The sequence below is a fragment of the Falco rusticolus genome, chromosome 14 (genome assembly GCF_015220075.1).
Source record: "Falco rusticolus isolate bFalRus1 chromosome 14, bFalRus1.pri, whole genome shotgun sequence".
Taxonomy (NCBI): domain Eukaryota; kingdom Metazoa; phylum Chordata; class Aves; order Falconiformes; family Falconidae; genus Falco; species Falco rusticolus.
The window spans coordinates 13884481-13908963 of NC_051200.1; the positions used below are offsets into that span (position 1 = coordinate 13884481).

General features: G+C 47.8%; 1 protein-coding gene across 4 annotated transcripts in view; it reads left to right on the forward strand.

Annotated features, from left to right (window-relative positions):
- The first annotated feature begins 2436 nt into the window (after positions 1-2436).
- The window catches only part of PLS3 (plastin 3), a 52269-nt gene continuing 30222 nt past the window's right edge, over positions 2437-24483 (forward strand). Inside the window, exon 1 of one of the 4 annotated variants that reach the window (XM_037408110.1) lies at positions 2437-2478. The gene's annotated coding sequence lies outside the window, so the exon portion shown is untranslated. Of the gene's footprint in view, positions 2479-22408; positions 22514-24483 lie in introns of those variants that run through there. The other 3 variants (XM_037408108.1, XM_037408111.1, XM_037408109.1) reach the window with 3 other exon arrangements.

The following is a 24483-nucleotide window of genomic DNA, read 5'->3' on the forward strand; positions in this document are numbered from 1 at the left end:
GAATCTCCACGTTTTCACGTCTCTCTAAGAACATAGTAATTACGTTGAGTACACAATAAAAATCCTACACTGAGCTTGATGGCTGTATCAGGGTACTGAGCGGTGGTTGTAGCTGAATTAATGGATTTGTCGACTATAGCTTAACTTCCTTTGTGCGTGAAGACATGGGGAAATCATAATAAAGAAGCAACCAGTAAATGTTCAATATGTTTAATACTTTGGTCCCTCATTTGGAGAACAAAGGGTTGCCTGTTTCATACTAGTTGTTTGGACAAAAGCAGGGCACAGAAATGTGTAATCTGCATTTTCTGAATAGTCAAGATCTACAAAGATGACTTCATGTCTCTAGCTCTTTTATGTTGGCATGCTAGCAAAATCTGACAAAAAATAATATAAAGTGTTGTTGTTGGGGGGTTTGGCTAAAATTTGCAACCAGAAATTTTCACAGTTCCATTGTGTTTATGATGCAATGGGAAGCACTGGCTTAGTCTGAACACAGGACTGCCACCACAGAGTGTAAAATTGAACTAACCCTTTAAATCAGTATACAATTACTACTCCTATCTCCTGAGAGCTAATCTAATAAACTGATGAATATGTAAGAGTTTCTGACATCCAATGAGAAATCCAACTGTATAAAAAGAATAAAAGGACGAAGGGAAGAGAGTCTAATTCTTCTCAGGAAGCTGCTCCTGCTAATGTGATGAGGAAACTCCCACTGTGAACCGTGTCGTTTCCATCGTGTGGGACCACTCTGTGAGACCTTGTCATTTTGTAGCTTTGGAAAATTAACTGCAAAATGATTTTTCCTGACAGTTTTGACACTGAAATGTGTTTTGCTTTATTTTGTAATGATTGCGCTGACAGTCTTTCTGTAAATAATTCATGCAAAGACTCATAATGTGGGATTATGAAATTCAGATCCGGAAATGTGCACCTGTAAAATTGACAACATAGAAAAATAAATACTCATTACAATGGATTTCACTGGGCAGTTCTAGTTAAATATGCTCTACTTTTACTGAATTTTTAAAGGGAAGAGAAAGAATGATCTAATGTTGGTGTGCACCTTATCTATTAATAGTTTGTTAGGTAACTGTTGCCTTTCTGCAAGTTTGATTTTTCTGACAGTGGTGGAAAATATTTAAACAGCAAAAAAGGGGACATGTGCTATTACTTTATACAAGAGCTAGCACCTTGCATTAATGTTCCTGGTTTATGTCTGAATTTATTACTTCGTGCTGTTCTCACCTCCAGGCACGGGAATGGCTCATCTTTCTGACCTGAAAAGGGTCTTGTGTGCCTGAATGAGTATTTGCCTTTCTCCTAAAACCAGAAGGTGGTGTTAATACCAGAACCCACGTTTCCTCCCGGTCCTGGTGGAGTTGGTGGTGTCAGTCCACTGGGGAGTGTGAGGTTCCTCATTTGGGGAAACAGCTTCCCCCTTTCCTGGCTCCGCAGCACAGCTCCGGCCCTCTGGCTCCTTCTCTCCATCCACCTCCTTCTTCAGCAGGAGAGCTGAAGAAAAAAAGCAGGCTGCTTCTTTCCTTTCTCAGTTCAAGGCCTCTTTTGAATTAACTTCTGTTCGCCACTTCTACGCAAAAGTGTCCCTAAGGCCCTTAGTTTCCTGGGTTCTTCTAGCAATTTTCGGTGTGAATGTCTGTGTGGCAAATGCAGAAATTAGGACAGTTATGAGGCCACCTATCCCAAATCAGACAGTGGGAGTGTGGGTGGGAAAGGGGCATGGGAACACTCCCTGCCCCAGAGCACAGAGCAGAGGGTGCAAGGGCCCAGGCACCCCACTTGCTGCTCGTGGGAGCCAGGCTCTGGGCCAGCCCCCGGCTCCTCTGTGCATGGGGCTCCTTGCCCAGTGTGCCCACCAGCACCAGCTTGCCCTGGGCATCCTCGGCGCTACCCGGCGGGGTTGATCTGGGAGAGACAAGGGGAGGTTGCAAGGGAAGCCCAGGGCTCATCAGTCTGTGTGGCAGGACCAAGGGAGCCAGAGCTGCCCATGCACGGGAGAACAGATGCAGCCTCGCATGGGATGAGGGATGCAAGCTCAGGAGGAGGCAGGGATGCTTGTAGGGAAGAAGGGATGCCTGCTTGGAGGGAGTTGCATACAGGGGAAGAATAAAGGATGCTTGCAGGACCGGAGGAACGCAGGCACGGGAGGTGGGATGCGCGCAGGGCGGGAGGTCGGATACGTGCGGGACACGCGGGATGCGGGCAGGGCACGGCGGACGGCGGGGCAGAGCGGCCCGGCGGGGCGGGGGCGTGTCCGGCTGGTCCGCGGCTCCGCCCCGCCCTGAGTGACTCCGCGCCCGCCTAATGGCCGCGCCGGGGCGCCGTGATGTGCAGGCGCACGGCCCAATCCGGCCGGGGCGGCGGGGCCGGGGCGCGCCGAGCGCGGGCTGCGGGGCTGGGGTACGGCGCGGCGCGGCAGGACGGCGCGGCTCGGCTCGGCGCGGCGCACGGGCGGTGAGTGCTCCCGGAGCTCCGCCAGTGCGGCTCCAACTTGCGGAAAGTTGCCGGCGCTCGCCCCGCCGCCCAGAGGCGCGCCGGCCCGGGCCGAGCATCCAGGGGGCCCGGCCCGGCCCTCGCCGCCGCCCGGCTCCGCTGCACGGCCAGGCGGGTCCCCGCGCCGGGGACGGGGCTCCCCCGGGGACAATGGGGCGGCGGGGCGGGTGCGGAGCCCTGTGCGGAGCCGTGGCGGGCGCGGAGCCCGGCGCACACGGGTGCCCACGGGAGCGCCCCTGTGCCCGTTCCAGCCGCCCCCCGGCGCTGAAAGGGCGCTTGGCCCGTTCGCCCCCCGGGCGGGGCCGGCGCGGGCCCTGCGCTGCCCCTGGGCGGGTTTCGCTGCGCGCCGGGGCGCGGAGGGGCGCGCAGCCAAAGCCCCCGCGGCTGCGGAGCTGGGGCTTTGTGCGAGGGGCAGGAGCGGGGCCCGGCGGCAGGGCAGGGGAGGTGCCGCCCCCCCCCCCCCCCCCCTTGCGGGTTCCCGCAGGGCAGTGCTGAAAAGGGGCTTCGGTTCGCCTTTAAGCTTCATCTTTTGTGCGGGGCAGTGTGCCCGAAAGCAGGAAAAGTGAGGAAATCGGGGCCGACTTCTCATCTCGCTGGAGCGGGGTGAAATAAAGTGAAGTAGTGGGGCAGCTGCGTGGGTTTATTTTTATACATCACTAATTTGGACCGGGAGAGGAAGTGTCACCCTGTCCCCCGAACAATGGCTTCTTGTTGGGAGCCTGCGAAGGGAAAGGGAAGAGCAAGGAATTTTTCAGGACGTGAAGCTTTAGACTTTGCATAGGAAAGGCTGGGACACCGTGGCACTGGCTGCGAGCATTCTCCTGGATGGCGTCAAGTCTGGATGCTCGCAGAGGTGACAAACTCTGCAGGCGGGACTGTGCTCTAGCTGTACATTTTTACTTTAAGTGGAAATATCGGGGAGACATGTGGATGGGGATCTGACCTCCAGGTGATGCTTGCTTGGGACAGGCTACATGCGTCTGCTCTGTAAGAGCATCCGTACCTTCAAGCAGGGCATCACCTCAACTCATTTCAGGAGAGCTGTTGGTATAGCTCCGAGCGAATGCCATTGAGTCAGCCTCCGAGGTTGTTGTTGCTGTTACACAATCCCAGTGGAATGCATGTGCACACGAGAGCTGGGTTTCCTGTTTTCGGTCAGTCTGTAGAAGAGACTATGGAAGATAATAGATATCTCAGATAAATTGCTTTTGCATGAGAACTTGGAGCCATTGTTCAACCAGTAACACTTGTGATTTCTCCAGTAAGCCTGGTAACCCGAGAAGAAAAACCCCTTAATACAGGGAGACTTGCTCAGAGTAACTTTAAAGACAACAGCTGGAACGGGGATATAAAGAGGGAATAGTTACAGAGATCAACATATGTTAGTGCTGTGCATAATGATGTATAGAAATTCAGTCTGCTTTGAAAAGAAATCTTGTGCAAAGAGGAGCTGCTGGTAGTTTGTCAGTGGAGAGCAGTGATTCAGGGGGATTAGCAAACACAAGGCGAGTCCCCTGGGTGCAATATTCTGCAGCTGATTTCTGCCCTGGGGGTGTTTGATGGCCTTCTGTGGGGTGTGTGCACGTAGGGAACTTACATTCCGGATCTGCTGGTTTGCATCTGAATAACTGTTTGTGGGTTTTTTTCTTTTCAAAAAAACATGTTATAAAATAATTTGCTAAGAGAAGTGTTTTTGAAACACTGCTGTTATCACAGCCCATTAATCTTGCCAAAAGTTTAACAATTTGAGGATGTTGCTTGGTTGTAACCAAGCTCCTTTGAAGGAATTCTGTGCTTGTGAAGGATGAATTACTCATTCTTTGTCTGGGTTAAGAGATCATAATGTGATTATTAAACTCAGTGATTCTGTGCTAGGTATAAAGACTTAGGTTTAACCAGGGTCTTTGTTCTCTTATCAAAGCTAATCTGACCAAGTTTCCACTTCTATAAAGTAGGCAAACATCTCCCTGGATTAAAGAATGCCCAAAACTCCAGAAACCTATTTACTAGTTTTGGCTAGATTAGCTTCACAGTGGAGAGAGCTCTGGGGACTGACAACTTCATTGGGTGTTTGGCTGATGGATGCTCGGATTTGGATAAATGCAGAGGAACTCCTTCCCCCGGGGCTCCCTTACTGACTTCTCGGCTCCGGGTTTCAATTGTTGTGAGATTAAGATGGTGAGTGAAGGAATTGCAGCTTGTTAAATGGGTCTGCTGCTGAGTCCACTCATGTGGGATCTTCTAGTAACCCTTCCCTGTGTTCACTTAGTTAAGTTGCTGCACTAGAGAGCCGGCTTTGGAGAAGTGGAAATACAACAGCTCTGACTTGAAGGGAGCAAATGAGTGCTACTCAATGATTGATTGAAAAGAATGTTAGGGACAGTAATTCAGTAAGGTTGCTTAAGCAGCTGCCCCGTGATCCAAGTGCCTTGTGAATAGCTTTATAGGTAAACCTCAAGTTGGAAGTACTGTCTCTGTCTTCTGTGTAGTAAAACTGCAAGTGCAGGAGCTACCGTTGTAACTGATGTGTATAGTGTAATGCCTTGGGAGAAGAGAAATAATTTTTTTTAGTGCGTGGCAGTGAGTTTAGGGAGGGTGTGCCCGTTGTCTTTCTAGATAGGTATTTTAATCTACTTCCTTATCAAAGTAGGTGGTAGTGATCAGTGGTAAGTACACTTGATCACTTGAGAGCTTCATTTAGCACCTGAGATTGTCTTGGTGACATTTCAGGTGGTGGTGGTTTATTTGGTGACTGTTACCAAGATCACCCTATCTGTGTTCTTGGTAACCTGTTTTACATAGCATTAAATGATAGGCAGCAAAACACAGAGAGATTGTGTTTTCAGCAAAACCAAAGCCCAACTAGTTCTACTCTATAACAATTTTTTGAGATTTTTTTTTTTGGTTGATTTGTTTGTTTGCTTGTTTCTTTCATTTGCAATGTTTTGCATCTCTTGCATTCTTAAAATGCTGAGCGCTTCGCGGACCAGAATCCTCTGGGGACACGTGTCCCTCTTTAGATACAGGCCTGACAGCTTAATTTTTCTTGGATGTGGACTGCCTGTGGCAGAGGAGGTGATGGTAAAGCAGCACCTGGCCTTTTTCGCATGTTCCAGCACGGGTGTCACACAGGTCCAGTGGTGCGCTGCCAAGCACAGTCCCAGCTCACTAACGGGGTTTGGCAATGATGTTCAAGGGTGGCTCTTGACCTGCCGTGCACATTAGCCCTGTGCAGGGCAGGGTGATGCTCATGGTCCAGAAGAGACTTAGAAAGTGAATGTGGAGAAGGAAGGGCAGAGATGTCAACTACTATAGTGTTGCTTTGCAGTTTGCAGAGAGTTGGACACATGAAATGGATTTGGCTACATCTTGGGTTTTATCTGTGTGCCACAAAGTAGCAACGAACAGCAAAAGAAACACAGTTTAAGTTGGTGTTTTGTTCAGGCTGTGAATGCTGCCTTCGCCTCCCTGTCCTTTAGAGAGGTAACTCTGCACAGAAAAGCAGGGCCATTTGTCAGGGCCAGCTGTTTAAACATGTGACAGGCAAGCTATCAACCTGCATGATGCATTAACGGATATTAATTTTTAACTTATTAGTTACTACTGAGGAGTTCTTTGTATTATTGGGAATAGCCACAGTATGATATGTTAATATTTATTAACTAATTACTGACCTCTGCATACTTAGTACTTGAACTAAGTACTGTTGTATATGAAGTATTCTGTGTATCTTTTTGGACATTGAGCTCAGGGAGTAATTGAAGTTACTAATTTATTAAAAAAATCATTAACCCAGAAATTTCTACCACCAGATCTTTGTGAAAACTAATAGAGTTAAATACTGATTTTAAAAAGTTTACCAAATAACATTAATGCATGTGCAGAACGGAAAATTTCTGAATATATTTTCATTTCAAGTATGTTGCAAAACTGAGACCCACTCTTTTAATGAGGGTGATGCAAGGTTGTGTTAAATCAGTATTCGTTGCGTTACTCTAATGAATGTCACAATATTACCTTGCTCTTTCCTATCCCTGGTCCCCACACCCTTTGATAGGCATCTGTTGACATCTTTGCACGTACATTCCTGTTAGCGCTTTGGGAACTGGATTATTGCTCAAGCAGCAGTGGCTGTGTTTGTGGTGAGCAGGTCTTGGCTGAGCTCTGCCTGTAGTGCTGCTCTGTGTGTGTGTGTAGGACTGTTTCCCCGCTGACCATCCCAGGGAGTCACTCAGGCTCTGACACAGAATCAGCTGTCCCTGCTTGCACCTTTAAAACCCTTTCCAGCCCGGAGGTACCTGCTGTTCTTGCTGCTGGTAGATGCGCAGGTGGGGAAGGGTGAGAGGTGTGATCTCATGATTGAAGGCAGCAGAGTGATGGTCTAACACCTGGGCTCTGGGTGGTGCAGCTGGGAGAAGCCGTGCTCACCGGCCATCCTGGAGATCCTCTGAGTAGTGGCAGCTCAGCTGACAGTTACTGGGCAGCTGTAATCGCTTTCAGCTGTGTCACCGCTGGCCATGAATGTGCTACTGTTGTGTCCCCTGCTTCACGCACTCGGGTTTGGGTGTTCATATGGATGTACTGTCTTTCTTGGATTTATTGGGTGGCAGGAAATTCAAAGTAGGTATCCCCAGCATGGTCTCTGCCAGGAGTGGGTGTGGGGTAAGTGATGCTTAGACACAGCAGCATTTAGTACAGCTTCAGTCTTAGCGGCTTCTGCTTTGTGCTTCTCAATGCTGAAGTTGTAGGTGATGGTTCAGGCTTGTCCTGTCTGTCCTCGTGAGTGTTTCCTGCCCTGGATGCTCTTCCTGCCTCTAGGATGGTTTTTTTTCTGTAGTAGAGACTTTGGTAACACATCTCCATCATGTTCTGTGCTGAGGTTCACTTGGAGTGCTGCAGCATGGCCTGTGAGAAGTTTCCTGCTCTGCAGATCCCTTTGCTGAGTGAAGGGCTAGGTGAGGTGTAGATGTCCTCCACTTTGCCAGCAAGCGGCGTGAGGCTGGCTGGGTGGCGCTGCCACACTGTGCCATCAGCTTGGGGTCAGGGAATCCCAGCTGTCAGGAATCCTCCTGCCCTGTCTTGCTGTGCTGCAGCCCCCAGCCCCCCCAGCCTCCCTTGGCATATCGCACCAGCACACCTCCTGGGGTGGGTGTACTGTGGCACTGAGTACGTGCTGCCCATGGAGGGTGATGGATCCTTTTAACTGCTGATCAAAGGGATGATCTGATTACAGCCAGAAAAGATGGGGCTTATAAGTGTTTGTGGCTGCAGAGCCCATCCCTGTGTAGCAGGCACCGTTTGAGATTTCAGGCATTTGGTGTGACCCAGTGTGATAAGGTGTTTGTGTACCCTGTGCGATCTGCCAGCCACATAAAGAGCAACCTGTCATCTTATACTGCCTGAGCAAGAAAAAATGATGAATTGTTGGAGCTGGAAGACAGAAGTCTCCACATAAAAGGGCTGGAGAGTGGGGTGGGAGGAGAGGACATGCCCATCTGCGCTGTGCTAATACCACACTGTTTGATCTGGAGATGGATTGCAGGTAATAGAGCTCTCCCTGCAGTGGGCACGTCTGATGTCAGTGCTGCTAACAGGCAGCTGCCCCGACAGCAGGACTGCCTGCTTGCTCTGGTCTACCCTCTCCCAGCAGGTCTGTTCCCATCAGAGAGGTGTGGACCTCCCTGAGCTGTGGTGGCCAGGGCCAGTGCGCTCAGTCGCTGTGGCATCTCCTGGGAATCTGTGATATGTTGGCTTTTTTGGTAATAGATTAAAAATGCGAAGAATGACAAGCAAGTCCTGTCTAGCCTGCTTGGAAGAATTATATCATGTGTGCTCCTCTAACAGCTAGTCTTTCGCATCTGGGTGTTGTGGGTTAATGCTTGGGCTACTCAAAGCTAGTTTTGTGAGTGGTGTGGTGATGAAGGGGTAGCCTCCATGTCCCCAGGAGAGTTGCTGCCAGCAGAGACAGAGTGTTGAGAGCCATTCTTTTCCTTTTTGCTTGTTTTGCCATTTGATTCCTGTTAATCTCCACCTTTTCAGCAGCCGTGAGGGCAGCTGCTGCCCATGGAAGTGCAGCATCCCTGGCAGGTGGGCTGCTTGCCTTAGGTCCCATTCCTTGTGTCCCCCTGCACTAGCTGGTCTGTGCTTCCCAATGCCGGGTGGTGTGGAGTGATGTGCACGTTCCTGAGGGTGAATTGACTCTTCCTCCAACATCCAGACTGTCCCTGTGGGGTGTGGTGGCCTGTGCACTACTGACATTTGGGAATCAGTATGGAAGAAATAAAGTATTATTGGTTTGACGTGCATCTGAGGATGTGGGGAGCAGGACAACTGTCTGAAATGGGGAGCTCTGGTTAGGACTGCTGCCGATTGCTCATGTCAATCCATATGGGCCATATGCTTCTAACCAGTCTCCTTGTCTCATTTCCTTCTCTGAAATGCTTACAGCTGTTTTTCCTGCCTCTTCAGTAGGTTTTTTGTTTCTGTAAAAAGAGTGACAGCTCACAGATGCTGCTCGGAGTCCCTGCTGCATAGCTGGGAAGAGAGGCTGTTACTGTGATCTTCAGGAGAAGATAAGGTCTAGTGTCTCTGCAGGAAGCCTAATATCTGATGTTTGGAAGTAAGCTTTTTTGTTTTTTTTCTTTTCCAAGCTGAAAATAGAGTTTACTGTCTTGTTCACTGTTTCTCCATCACATACTGCCCTTAGTGATGGAAGTGAAAGAGCAGGTAGTCGGTGCTGTCACTTACGGACAGAATAAGAAAGGAAGAAGCTTTGGAAGTTGGCTACGAGCACGTCTGTCAAAAGGTGTTCAACATCCAGTCTTGCTGCTGTACTTAAAATCTGTGTTGAACTTCACAGTGTTGCTTAGGTGTTGGCTTTTTTCCTAAGAAGTCAGTGACTGAAGAGATAGCAGTGCTTGAAGTTCATTGTGGCTGGTCTTCTACATAGCGCAGCGTACAGTCTCTTCTGTTCTGCTTTTTTGCATTCTGCCAAGAGAAGTAATTGCAGACCTCTGTAGCAGAGTTAATAATCCAGCCCTGGTCTGGTGAAGAAGGAAGTCTAGAGATACTGATGCCTCTGTGTTTCGTGTTTGATGGATGGATGTTAAAAGGGCATCTGAAGACAGTGAGAGAAGCTATTAGAAAAATCACCGGTGTACTGCAAGGAAGGAGGGGTTAATATAACAAAGTAAACGGCTGTGTTGAGTTGGCTTGAATGTTAAATTGAAACAGTGCCTGTAACAAATAAAACCTAGTGGTATGTTTATATAGGAAGTCTGTGTGATCCTGGGTTCATATAGGTGCGAAGAACCAAAGGAGCAGAAAACATCTCTGGCGTTAGTGGTTGGTTGCCTGGTGGCCATAAACCCTAAATAAGCAAAACTCTTATTTTCCAATCCTCAGGTCGAATTGGTGGCTCTGCTTTGCCTTTTTTGCAGTCCCAATGACACAAAACAATGAGGTGTCCCAACAGCTGTTGTACTGGTGTCTGAAATAGGAAACCTTTTGTAGGATCTTGGTGGCATGTCTGTGGCTCATGACCATTTTCTTGCCTCATCCTCCCAAAGGTCTTACTGCTGTGCAAGGAGCCACAGGTTGGCTTTTCCTCCTGTACAAAATATACTAGGGCTGTACTCTTCTCAGCCCAAGTTATAACTGATACTTTATGAACTGCTGTAGGAAATGGAAAATAAAGTAATTCTGAATTGTGTTCTTTTAGAGCCCTGTTCTTTAGACCAAAATACACAGGATAAGTCTGGCCCTTCCCTCTATTCACTTTTCATAGCCTCCTTTGTTTTTAATTTATATATCTTTTAATTCTAAATTCCTCCTATCCCTAAAATAGAACAGACATCAGCCTTCAAGCAAAGGTTGCCAGACATTGGTCTTGTGGATTATAGTGGCTTTTTGGCCTCTTTAGAGGCTGAGCCCCACCCTACATAGGCTTGGATTAAAATAGCTTTTCTTTTCAGCAGGCTGAAAACCCTACACAACACACATCTTGATTTCTGGGGCACTGGCAGCCACAGCAAGCCCTTCGGCTATAAAATACCTCCAAAAATAATTTTGCTGTTAATTCACCCAAAAGGGCCAGGGTGACTGGTGTCAGAGGGGTGTACAGCCAAGTGTGTGACTGCCAGCCATGTTGTTACCTTAGATACTGAGTAAAGTTTGAGCCATGCTTCTTGCAGGACCTGAAAGAGTTGAAAACTGTAGACTGCAAGCTCTGTAGTCCAGTGGCTTGGAAAGAGCCCCTGGTCCATCCTTGTTACCAGAGACAGTTGGCGGGACTGGGATGAAGAGATGAGTGGGTGCCATATCGCTGAGCCTCGGGGGCAGGAAGCAGTCAAGGCTCTTTTTGATTCCTTAAATGCCTGTCTTGGCTTAGGCAGTTGTTAAGAAAACACTGGCAGAAGCTCTTGTGCTTCATTACCTGTGCTGGTAACATCTTAGTGCGATAGCAAGGTGTCCCATGGGTGGCAGGAGGACTCTGAGCCCCCTCTCTCGGGGAAGTGTTTAGGGGCAAAAGAGTTCCTGGATGGGGAGGTGCTTTCATGGAGGAAGATCCAGCAGACTTGCAAGTCACTAGCTCTAGGAAGGAAGGACAGAAGCTGAAAATGAAGGCAAGTTCCGCTTACAACTGCTCTGCTACCTGGTTGTATGAACTTAGCTGGGAGCTGAGTGAGAAAGGGCACAGTGTGCTGCTCCATGGCTGGAGGCCATGCATTCAAGGGGAGATAGATAGCAATCCTGGCCTAAAAACACAGCCTTTTATCTTCTTGCCTTCATGTTGTCCAGTGTTTTGATGCCTGGCACGAACAGCAGAAACATCACAGGGCTGCACTAGGCGTTAGGCTGCCAGTTTAAGTCTGTCCCAGCTCAAGTGCTGCAGGAAGGTACGAGGGCCAGGAGGCTGCCCTGGCCCCACAGCCTGCAGCTCACTCCTGTCTGTCCAGACCTGAGCTGCCCACTCCTCCCTCTTATAAAACAGCAAAAAACATTAAGGGCGAGAGTTTGACGGGTGTCTGGTGTGGTGATCTCATTCCCCCACTGCCTAGTGGAAAAGCCAAGCCTCAAACCCAAGACTTCTCGGGCAAGTCGGAGTGGTTGGCCATGGGATGGCAGAAGGGGAGAGTCCAGTGCCTCCTTGCTCTGGGCATCTCTTCTCTGTCTTGTGAACCTCAACTTCTTGCGTTGCATAAGTTGTTTTCCCTCTGTCCTTGGCCATCCTTGTGTGAGGCAGGTAGCGAGTCCTGGCTACCTGCGGTATCTCGCCGGCTCCGCAGGGGATGGCAGCATGCGGCTCGCCGGGATGTAGAAGCGGGCAGGGCTGCCCAGAAATTGAAGCCTCCAGCTTAGCCATAAACCTTTACGGTTGTTTAGGGTTGGGGTGGGAATAAATGAGTAGGGAGGGGGAGTGTGATGGGAGGAGGGCAGGGAGACTGCCCATTGCCTGTGCCCTGGCTGTTCATGACTAGCGTGCTCTGTGGGCCTGGAATGCTTTACGTGACCTTGTTGATCAAATGTCTCTGAAATTCCTTTTTCTCTTCGGTTTTTGTAGGCTCTGCCTTGGCCTGTTTTGTTTCTGATTCCTTTGTTCTAGACTCGACTGTAAAAAAAACCAAACCCTTAAAGATGTGAAATACTGTCTCTCATAAAACCTTTGTAAACAGTCATGAAAGTGGCTGTAGGAGGACACCAGAGGATTTTGTTTCCCCTAAAGCCTAGGGACAGAGCCTTCAGCATCTGTCCAACTCAGCTGCATGTTTTTACTTTAGCTGTGAGTCAAGGGGCTATTTGTTCATATCTCAAATTCTTAAAGTGGAAAAACTGACTCCTGCAGTTATGTCTTTACTACTGACATTTTTTTTGCTAGAGGAAACTGATTTTTTCTTGAAAAAAACGCTAGCTAGGCTGCTTTTAAAAATTGTATAAATACAGGAACTTAAACAAGGCAATGTGAACTGTTGCCCACTGCAGGGTCAGGACAAGACAAGGGAAAACCTGCAAAATGTCAATTTGTGAAATAACATAAAGAAGAAAATCTGATACTCTGGGAGATGAGGCAGGCTGGATCACATCAGAAGTGCTGCTGTTTCCAACGTCAGGTGCTGGACAAGGCTGTGGTTCGGGGAGATGCTGTTTTGCAGGAGGTGTCAGTGACCGCAGGCGCAGCAGCCGGCGATGGCTCACCTCTGGTGTGCGGTGGGTAATCCTGCCCCTGACCTGCGTCCCGCTCATGCGGCTCCTGCCAGAGTTTTGTTTGCTAGAACTGCTTCTGTTGACTGAGCCCCAGATGATGGGGAGACTGTCTTGCTCAGGGGAAACCCCCCGCCCTGAATGAATTGCAGAGCTCTAGGGACAAACCTCTTGGATTCATAGTGAAACTGTTGTGTCTCATTGAGGTGGTAGGAAATAAAGCTTCAGGAAAATACCCTTTATTCTTCCTAGCTTTTTGTTCTGAAGAGCAACATATGAAAACTATTTTGATACTAGAAGGAAAATAGGGAGGCATGTAATTCTGCACTCAATTTATATATATGGGACTGATTTTTTTTTTTATTTTTTTTTTGCCAGTATGTTAGAGATTAAATCAGGCTTCTTCAGAGCTGAACGTACAAGATGGTTAAAATGCAAGTTGAAGGCCTTGGAAGAGCTTGCACCCTGTCTGGATTAGATGGAAGGTGATGTGCAAGGTTGTTACTGAAACAAGGTTGCACGGTCACCTGTGTGCCCTGTACATGTTCATCCCTGCCTGTTGTGTTGGAATATAAAAACTGTAGCTGATGTCCTGCTTTTCTAATATGCTCTTTCCTCAAAGTAGCTTTGCAGTTTGGCATTGCAGGAGCTGACTGGGTGAGCTAAGCAGGGTGTGATCCTGCTTCTGCATGCTGGGAAGTGCCACCTAACACTCTGCATCGCTAGTGCCAAAAATAGTGGCTATGAGTGATGCGGTCTGTGTCAACATAGTGGTGAGATGAGTGTTTTTCCTTCATGAGAGCATCCCACCTCCGATGTACCATTAGCTTCCAATGGTAACCCAAAGTGCTCCGGTTTCCATATTTGTAGCAATATGTGTGCGTCTAAATATGGTCAGGCTTCTTTTTTTTTAATATTGGTATTGGTCTTTGCCCCAGTGATGTTGGTAGTGTACGTGGTACTGTTCCAACCCTGATGGCAGAGGCCCGCAAAGCCCCAGGACTTCTGCTTGATGGACTGTGATCAAAATAATGGGGGAGGAGGATTGCTGATCTGCTTCTTCCAGTACCTCTCCAATGCTACAAGGTAGAAGAGTGTCTCGTTCTACTCTCACAGTTGGACTGAACTTGCTGCCTTTGACTGTGCCCTGCTGGGAAGGGTAGGGGTGGTGGATGAGGTCCCATGCACTTTCGCAGTTGCTATCCCCCTTTTTCTGGGAGAGCTCAGTGCAGCCCCTCCCAGCAGGCGAAACTGCTGGGCAAGCACCGAAGTTCTTAGTGTGTCCAGAACGGTGCTAACCAAGTGGAAACTTGAATTCGAGCTACCCATCCCTGTAATTGGCATTCACATTTTGTGAAGCAGTGCTTCAGCTGGGTTGCTTGCTAAACAGGGTCTGAAAGATCATAAATCCTGGGTCCTTGTTTACGCTGCCGTTGCAATCTTGTGCTCCTTCCTGCTAATCAGCTGGGAAGGGTCTGTGGAGCCTTGTTTGGGTTTGTAGCAGGGCTGTGGTTTTGAGATTCCAGGATGCTGAGTCTGGTTTCAGGGACAGGCTTGGATGCTCTCCTGCCTTGGAGCCTCTGCAGCAGGAGGCTAATGAGCAGGCTGATACTCCAGCCTGTCACTGTTTTCCTTGGGTTTAACCAGTGTTTGCTTTCTGCTATAACTACTAAGCAGCTGCAGTGGCATATACATATATATATATTCCACTATAAATCCTATAGTTACATGTTTCCTTGACTGAGTATAGAACAAGGTGCTTGTCTCTAGCTGGTCACAGAAATAACGGAAGCAAGTTCCAAACCAGTACTGTAATTAAGCTTTTTCTTCCTGAATTCTGCATAAAATGTTTTGTGTCCAAGAATGAGGACTTTATTTTAGGGAATACATAGGTTTTTGTAGGTGTATGGAAAGGTATCGTGTTATGATTGGTGTTGTGCAGGGAAGCAGAGAGAGGACTGACCCCTACTTTTAAGAACTATTTCTGGGATAGCAATGCTTTGAGGAAGGTCAATGGAGAGCAAACGGAAATACGGTTACAAAGATGTTCATGTTTCTCGGCGCGCCTGGAAGTAATAGGCAAGTTTCTGAATCCTCACTTAGGTAGAATTTACTTTTCCATAAGGAAAGCAGGGAAACTGGGCCTTCTGAAAACTGCAAATATTGTGAGTAGCCTTAATATCTGACCTAAACTTCAGCCTGTTCCTTTCTGCTCTGTTTGGATGAGGCTGGGACTAAGCTTTCCTTGGGGACACGAATGGGAGGTTCCAGTGCAATCCTGCCCTTCTGCTGCCCACCCCTTTGTAATGTTCTTGTTGATCTAATTTCCAGCTGGGCTCTTGCCACTGTTTTATACAAACAAAATGCTCAAGCAAAGGCAGTGTAATCGGACTTCTTGTTGAAAACTTGAAAAACTTAAATTGCTTCTGCTAAGAAAGCTCCTGCAAGTTACTGTGGTTTCCTGCACGGATGGTTATGGCAGCACCTAGCCTACTTTAGTTGGATCCATCACTAATGGCAAGATCTTTTATGCTTTCCTCCCTGCCTCCCGCTTCTCTAAGGGGGTGAGTGGGTGGGTATATACCCTTTTTCTGGATTATATAGCGTTGGTTTAGTCAGTCCTGTTGTTCCCTGTCTTCTGAAGGTCTATATAAAGAGGTCTTTGAAAGCTGTGAAGTAGTACAGGGCAGAATCTTACTCTAATGGCCTTGAAACCCCCCGGTTATGCAAGAGCCTTTGCAGCCAGTACTGGTCAATAATTCACTTTAGCAATTAAGGTTTTGTGCATTGGGTTGATATCAACTTGGCACGTAGCAAGGTATTGCACTTTCTTTTAGTGCTTTGCCCTTTCATGTGTAACATTCGTAGCTAATATTCTCCATCAGCATTTGGACCTCTTTGGTGTAATCCATGTTGTACCTTGTGGTGGTGTTTCTCCCAGATCTTCCCCTAGTACCTGAGCTGCAATGTTGCTTCGTGCCTTCTATCAAAATAGCATGCCTTGCTTAGTCTTGGCTCTACGTAGGATCTGTAGATGTATTCATTATTTATTTTTTTTAATTTGGAAGGATGAGGGTTTTCTTTTTAATACTAATTCATAAATCAACAACAGCAGCAATAGACATGAAAGTATAAGAAATCTGTAGTCCACACAAAGACTGGCTTCACAGCATAGAGATCAGTCTGCTAACAGTAGCTGTTTTTTTTATGGGCCAGGAGATGTGAGACAGCTTACTAATTAACAGTGTAATGAGCTGTATGGTGAAGGTTGCACTCTAGGGACCTGCAGGCTATGGGTGACAACTTGCAGTGAATGTGTGAGTGGTAAATCCAGCTCTGCCTCACCTTTCTGCACATCTGAGAAGAACGCAATGGTTGTGGGAGCCCCTGAAGTTAGCTTCTCCAGCAGATCCATACTACAGAAGACTTTCTGTTGGAGTCCGAGGTAAAAAGAGCAGTTAAGGGGAAGCCAACAAATGCAGCCACAAGCTAAATACCAGAAAAAGCTTCAAGGTCCCTCGAGATGAGATTCTGGCTGAGTTCGACACAGCTGAACTTGTAGGCCCACTTGCACAGCTGGATCAGCCGTGTGCCCAAATCCCCTACCTCTAGTGTCTGGCAGCACGTCCAGATGAGATGCCAATGACTCCTTAGAGAACCTCTTAGGCCGGGCTGGGCGTACCAGTTGCTGCCCAGGTTGCTCTGTGACTGTACCAGCCTTGCCTTGGCTCCTCAGCACCAAAACCATTCTGATAGCGGGAGGTCACTCACAGAAGAGTTGTGTGGGACTGAAGAGCCACCCAGTGGCAGTCTCCCACAGCCTCTTCACTAGCCAGGAGCGGTTTGCAGCAGACTGGTCTGGACAGTGGTCAACAGTTGGCTAAAGGTCTATTTACTGGTCGGAGCAGGCTGTGACTGCAGTGGTGTTACCCCTTCTTGCATAGGTGGAAGGTATTAAGTGGTCCCTGACCTCTGGTTCTGCATGATCACCAGTCTCCTACAGTCCATGGATTTATTTTTCGAGCCACATCCTTTTTGCTGTTGCAATCCAATTTTGAAGATTATACCAATTCTATTAGTAATCTAATAGGCTGCTTCTGCAGGCAAGTCACTGGTGGTGCTTGGCATTAGAGATAGCCCTTGTTTGCAGTTGACTTTTCAAAATGAGGTACAGCGCTTGGCTTTGGTAACAGTGTGTTTTAGTATTTGGAAAGTGAGTCTTCTCAGGGGGAAAGTTCAGCTCAAGTAGCTGAAAACTTTGTAAAGCTGTTGCTGCTGCTCAGGCTGCAGAATATTTGTCATTAACAGAGTGAAAAGGTTTATGATGGACTTGTATGAAAATACGAACCTCTTGTGAACAAGTATTGTAATTTGTATTGTGGTATGATCTGCAGTTTAGATTGTTTTTTGGTGTCTCTTGAAACTTTCTTTTTTCTGCATGTATGAAGACCTTAGTACAGAGAACTAGATTCCTATTAAATTACAGCTTTTGCAAATTAATCTGAAATTTATTCTGTGATGATGCATTCCACGTGAATACGTTATACTTCTCAATTATTATTTTTTTTTGTATTGCCAGAAAGTGGATCAGAACAGCTTTCCTGTTCAGAAATTTTGGGCAAACAGTCACTTGTGTTTTGCAATAGTGCAATTCCTTGTGTAGTGGTTTAAGTTGGATGGTCACCTAGAGTATCTTCTCCAGGTGGGCAGAGGATTGCCTAAGCCATGTCAAGGGCTAGCCTGGGTGATGGACAGACCTGGCAGCTGAAGCGGAAGATGGCAAAGTATGTTTGTGCTTGCAAGATCTACCTACCAGGCCTAGTGCCACCCTTTCCCCAGTGGCCTGGTCTATGGTGTGGCTGAGCTGGTCTAGCTGAGGTGCCATGCAAGGGTGGTGCCTCTCGGTTCTGCCCTTCCTTCCTTGTGCCGATGTCTGCTTGACCTCACAAGAGCTGGGGTGGGGGGACTGAAATGCTGAGGAGGACAGGGTGGCCTTTGGACAGCAGCCTGCAGCGATGTCTGCCCTGCTTGGGTGCAGTTTTACTGAGCGTCCAGGTTAGCTGCTCTCTGCATGCTTTGGTCTTCACCAGCCTTCTCCTCGTACTGTTGTAACTGCCCAAAGAAAAGAGTTTTCTTTGGGCTGTGGTGGGTGCAAAGCGCACTTCATGGTGCATTAGGTGGAATTGCAAAGCTGGCTTAAAAACATTCTCCGCTGCAAGTTCCCTCCAGCAGCCCCTGTTTTGGCTCAAAGAAGACAGAGGCAGAATGGGATAGTGCCTCAGAACTGATGGTGCCCTGCTCAGGCCCGAGACCTGCCTGTGAGACTGACCGGAGCAAATCCCAATGGTACCGCAAACGCCTGCAGCATTTTCCGTGCTGGCTTCTGCCCTGGGAAGCGCAGCAGATCTGGCCACTGCGTTGCCAGTGAAAGTGCAGAAAGGGTTCCCAGGTCATCTTGAGTTTCTCTCTCCCTTTACAAAAAAAACCACCCAGCCCTAGGCTCCCCATTGCCCCTGATCTCAAGGGAATAACTTCTTAATTTTTTTTCCACATATCCCCTCTCCACACCCACCTTTTGTGTCTTTTGAATTTAATAAAGTGCGTGACTCAGTACTAAATATAAAGCCTGCTTCCGGCATCATCTGCCTGTGGCTCATTTCCTGGAGCTGACATCAGTGGAGCCTCTGATTTCCTTATGAAATAGTGAAACATGAGATACCCTTTGCACGGTGTTCAGGGCATACTTGCTGACTTCTTTGGTGACTGCATGGCTCCCCGCTCTAAGCTGCGAGTAACTAGTTAGTTAATTGCTAAGCTGAGCGCTACTGGAGCACAGGGTAAATCGGGCAAGTCCTCAAGTCTATTTTGCACTGTACAGTCGTGTTCTAGTTTGCAAGTGTTTTTTTAAATCAAGACTAACTTTCAGTCCCTACTGCATATGCAAGTTTTTTATTAAATAAGCATGAGCCTGACTAATGTCTTGCTTTCTTCCTGATGACAGGGTTGCTGAAAGAGCAGCTCAGGAAGCTTTTAGGGGGAAAATCTAGCAAAGACAGATCTTTTTGTCTTTAAACAGACTGATAAATTGAGGAGTTAAGGTCAAATGCTTGCTCCTCAGTTGTCAAATCCTTCTATAGCTGTTTACATTGATGGAATGTACTCTGCAGTTGGTCACAGCTGAAGGTGATGGCAAGAAGTGCAGAAGAGCTCTATTTGTATTAAAAAGCACAGGGGAGGGTGCTTCTATCCATCTGAGCATCATTTCATTAAAATCCTTCTCTTTAAAAGAGAATGTGGGCAGAACGGGAGGAGGGGAGTGTCTGGCATGTGGTCACTGATCTGAGTCCAAAATGGAATGGTGGCTGGCCCCTCGGCTTTGCTCTCTAAAGCCCTGGCTCATAAAGCGTGGTGGTTTCTTTCTGATGGAGTGGACTGTTTAGGTTATCTTGTTTCTCTTCCAGCCAGTTACCCTTTTGGCCTTGTCCCCTCCCCACTGCGCCCCCCCCCCCTTTTTTTTTTTTTTTTTTTAAAGGAGGTGTGGGGATGCTCCTGGAAATGCTTGACATGCAGCATCAGAGCAGGCAGAGGCAGGAGAGTGCTCTGTTGGCTCTGGGATCTCCTGGGGCCGGTGTGACCATGGCAGTTTCTCTAGCATCGAGGGGGCCAGCATGCCCTACATCCCGTTGGCTAGGTGACCATGGAACTGGCTATATCCTAGCAAACAGCTTTTTTTTTTTTTTTCAGGCAGGAGCTAGAGATAGATGCCTGCAGGCAAAACCCTTCCTAAAAATCACTAGGGCTGGTATATCATGCGCAGGGACTTGTGCATCACTATGGGTTTCATTAGTTGTCTTGTACAGCTTCCAGTATTAGCATGGCCTCTCTTGGCATTGCTGACTAGGGGTGGAAAAGACTATTTGTGGAGTGGGCAGGAAAGCTGGTGTTCAGGAGCAGGTGGTGGGCCTGTTCTGAGCCGTGGGACTCACTGGGGAGAGCAGCGGGGCTGCACAGCCCACCATAGCCAAAGGCCAGTGCATTGGATGCGTTCGCTTCCTCCCCCAGGGCTTTGCCAGAGGGTCTGTTCCTGAGGGCGGTGGTGAGAGGAGAGTGACAAGGTGACTCCTGGGCTTACCCTCTCTGCTCCCTTGTCACCTGGAAGGCAGCGGCCGCCGCTCCCACAGCCATCGTTGAGTAACCTCTGGAGGGCAAATATGTCAGTGGCCTCCCAGTGAAACTTGGCAGGCAGCTGGAGCTGGGGAGGAGATGTGTCCTTGCACAACGATGCACTGAGCGATCCTGTCGGTGCTGCAAGTCCTCCTTGTGCGGAAGCCTCCATCCTGATGCTCCGTGCAGGGGGCCAGACATGTCACCTGGGCAGAGTAACTTCTGAGGACCTTGGGCATCTTGTGCTTCCCTAAAAGGCTTTCTGAGGGAGGAGGAAGAAAATACACTGGCATCTTAACTTGATCATAAAACTTCCTATTTTGGAAGAGTGTGGGGAGTGGTGTGTGAGCAGCTGTGCTGGAGGAAGCGGGCTGGGAGTGCCCGGGGAGCTGCACGTCAGCTCTGCCATCACCCTCCCTGCCATCACCACACCCGGCGCGGCGAGTCTCGGGGCATGACGCGGAGACGAGTGGCGCTGGCACCGCTGCAGCGCTATTTTGGGTTTGAGTGTAATTGCAGGCTGGACCAACAGGACTGGATTGGGAGTATTTGGAGAGCAGAGTGCTCTTAAAGCTGTGGAAAAACTGGCTATTGCTGATCCTTTGCAAACGTGGAAGATAAGTATTTCACACGTGCTGTGTGTGCCTCCAGCTCCTCATGGTGGAGCTGCAGTGGGCAGCAGTGGGTAACAATTCCCTTTCCCTTCCTGGCAGAGGGAACAGTAATAGCTGTTAGCTCTGTAGGATGCGTTACACTTACCTGAAAAAAGAAAAGGGAGTAAGCAGAAGCTTGAAGACTCACGGGCTGGTGGCTTTTAGGTGTCTCCTGCAGCATGAATCTGCCACCAGCATACCTGCAGGTGCTGCTTTTCTATCCCAGCAAGACAGATGCCAGAGACAAGGAGAGGAGGTTGGTTATTTTTCCCCTCCCAAAAGCTGACATTGCTCCTGCAACGGCTCTGAAGTCACAACCTAGTTTGAGAGCTGGGTTTTGGCACAGTCTCCCCAGGACCTGTCAAGTCCCAAAGCCTCAGCACTTCCTTAACCTTACAGGATGAATTTAAATTGTGCAATGTGTTCACATATAGAGCAAAAAGTGGAGAGACTAAACTTCCTGAAATAAGTTTCTTGACTTTTGTTGCATGTTTGCCCCAAGGGTTCGCAGGCTGGATGGGGTCACTGCTTTGGGTCTGAGCAGCTGGAGAAGCTCCTTGCGCCCAGGGGTTGTGATGTTGTTGGAACCAGTTGCTGATGTAAGTTGGAACAGAGTCAAAGCTGCTCTTCCCTAAACCCAGTCTGCTGCGCCGGCAACCTAATTTCAGTGGAGTGCAAAAGTGTTTTTCAAACCAACTTCTTTCCTTTCAAGTTGCAGCTGCAGTTCTGGGCATAAAAACCTGTATTTTGTTTTCCATTATATTTACCATCCTGAGGAAGCTGGCAGGTTGTGGGTTTAGGGTTGGGTTTTTGGTTTTGATGTTTGCTTTTTTATATATACCTCTTTTGAAACCTTACAGCTGGAATCTAATGTTTCAAGTAGCACCCAAGAAATGGGACCAGGCAATGACTCATTTTCCTGGCTGATGCCATTTTAAAAAAGAAACACAACACACCCCCCCCCCCAATTACTCTAATTGTCAAGTATTTTTAATTTTTAGAATGGTCATGGGTTCTTCAGATTCTTCACTAATTCAAGTATTCTGTTTATTAGTAAGTGGTATGCTTTTAGCTGTGGGAGGGCTTAAATGTTATAGACTTCACAGGAGCAGAAATTTCTGAAATACGTGATTATAGTTTGGAAATCCCACTTTAACCTTTTTGTGATTGATTCTGCTCTTGTGCATTGCATCAGCAACAACGTAGTACATGATGTTTCTGTTGCTTGTGTCTTCCTGGTTGGTACCAGATGTCTGTCCATGTTTCATCTAGAGCAGGCAGGGATTAATTGTTGAGGTAATGCAATATATTACAATATGGACCAGCTCTAAGCTCTGTATTTACCGGCCACTCGGACCACTTTTTTTTTTTTAATTTCTTTTATTTTATTTGAGGAACTGTGGGATCAAATGGCAGGCATCATCCACCTTCAGTGCAGACTGAGCCCAAACAGGTCTGGATCCTCATTGTTCTGTCTGTTGAGCTTCTGGTGGTTTTTAAAGACAACCGTAAAATAAGTGCTTAAAACAAAATAGAAGCTCTGTTTGGCTGGAAAAGCCAAGAGCTAGCAAAACAAAATGCTTTTAATTTCAAACAGTAAAGGTAAAAGTTTGGGGTTTTTTGAAAGTAATAATAATAATAAAAAAAGTTTGCTTACCTAAAGGCTTTATATCTTACTGCCTCCTGCTCCCAAGTGCCAAGCAATAAAAGGAAAGCTAGTTGCTGGGGGAGGAGCCCCCAGCCCTGCCCCGCATGGGATGCTCCGAGCCGGTCCCTTAGGTTTTCTGAGGCATCTTTTTGCGGCGTGACCGCATCCTTTCTGTGGCTCTCGGGAAGCGACCTCCCATCTGCTGGGCGGGGATGGTGGGAGGAATGCTGGCTGCCCGGATCCCTCCGTGGGCGGGGGAGACGCTTCAGCGCTCGGGCCGGGCGAGGGAGCGATTCTCCTTCCCGAGAGCGGAGGAAAAGGTAAGGGAGAGGTAAGGGATGCTCCTGCTGCGGGCGCTTCGCATGCCGCTCGCACTGCCCAGCGTTCCGGCTGGCTGCCGGGATGCAGGCACATCCCAGAGATTGCCCTGCAATGACTTGGTTGGGTTTTGTTTTCTCTGCAAAATGTCTAGCGATTCCTAATGCTCTAGCATGTAAAGGAAAGCAGCTGTAGGCAGAACAAAAAGATTGACTTCTGGGTTTAATGCATTTAGATTTGGGTTTTATCTGTGCACCTGACTGAGCAGCGCGTGCAGACAGCAGCAGCAAGCGCTGTGGCTGAGTTTGCATCACCAAGTATTTAATTTTTCAAGTGAGGACTGAGGGTGTGCTTTCCCAGAAATCTCAGTCTGGGGCACGTCTTCCCCCACCTCAGTCTGCAGCAGGCTTTTAAAAAGCAGAACTGCTTCAACTTGTATGTTAGATGTGTTTAAATATTTAAACCTTTGCCTGCAGAAAGCATGAGGAGCTGGGAGTACTTTCGGGAAATGGCTGTTAGGCTGCTGGCTGTGGTGACTACCTAACTTTTGGGGGGTCTTTTGCCTAGGGAGGCTGAGCTCCGAGTGCTGCTGTGTTGCTCCAGTGGGAGTGGTGTGTGGCATCACAGCCTGGCAGGATTCTGTTTCCAAACAGGGTTTATCTTGCTTGCTATGTTTTCTGGTGAGGGCTGGCTATACTTGATGCTGGAAGCCAGCATAGACCCCCTCCAAATGCTTTAGCAGTTGCTACTGGCTAAACCACATATCTACCAAGTACTTTTAAGTATTGAACTGAAATGCTGATTTTTTTTTTGTGCGGAAAAAAACTTAACATTCAACATGTCTGAAAACCTGTAAAACACATCTAGCATAGCTTCTTCATGTCCTGATTTTGTTTGGGCTAAATGTGTTGCTCTGAGGTTTTGCTTAGTTATATTTTGCTCTTGCCCTGCCCTTATTCTGCAAAACATCTGGCTGTAAAGAATGATTTCCACATCTGGAGGACTTTCACACTCTCCTGAAATTCGAAGTAGTGATGAGGTTGCATGCTGTTTACAGTGCACACATCTCTTTAACCACTACATCTGTCCTAGGGGTATCGGGCACCGTCTGAGCTGCTAAACTGAGGGAGGAGGTTTAGCAAACCAAAGCAGCTTGAAGGAACCCATTGAGAAGTGAGAACTTGGCTCCAGGAGTGCTGGATGCAGCTTGGAGATCCTGCCTGGCCTTAAAACCTGCTAATTAGGGTGTGTTTTGCAGAGATTATTAATGTTTGTCCAAAATCCAAGAGTCATGGAGTAGAGCTCGCTTGATCGTGGACTGGCAACTGCTACCTTTTTTTCCCTATTGCTCCTCCCTGTGTTAAGTTAAATTATAGAGAAGTGTGGGGAACACCCTGCTGTCAGACTAAACGTGATTTTACTGTCATGGCAGCCTCCTGGGAGGCAGACAGCCCCTCTCCTGCTCTTCTAGCCATTTCACATTAATCTCGGAGATTAATGTTTCTGTTTTTGTTAAGGGTAGATAGGATCTTCTCTAGAGAAAGTAAGTGTTGAATTCACAGGGTTTCTTCTGCTTCCAAATTGTGCTAGGACAGCTATGCAGCAACGCTGATTTATTGCGGTCTAGCGTTGCTTTCTTGCTCTGAATGAAATTACTTTGATTTCTTTCCCTTTTCCCCAAGTGCTTTCTAAACAAGATTACAGGCAGCAGGGGAAGGATGTAAAAAGGTTTTTCTTATTTTATCAGTAGCTCTTTCTAGTAAGAAACCAGTTACTGAAATTCCTGGGGTTTAAGAGACTTTTGAAATATAATTCCAATGCTTAGAGTATGGTTTGTAGTTTCTAGTGTTTTGTTTCTTATTTAAGAAAACATTCATTGACACACTTCTCTGAATGTTTACCATCTGGGCAGCAGTTGCCCAGCTGCTGGGATTTCAGCCCTGGCTCTGCCGTTTCAGGACAGTTCTGTTTACCTTCAAACTG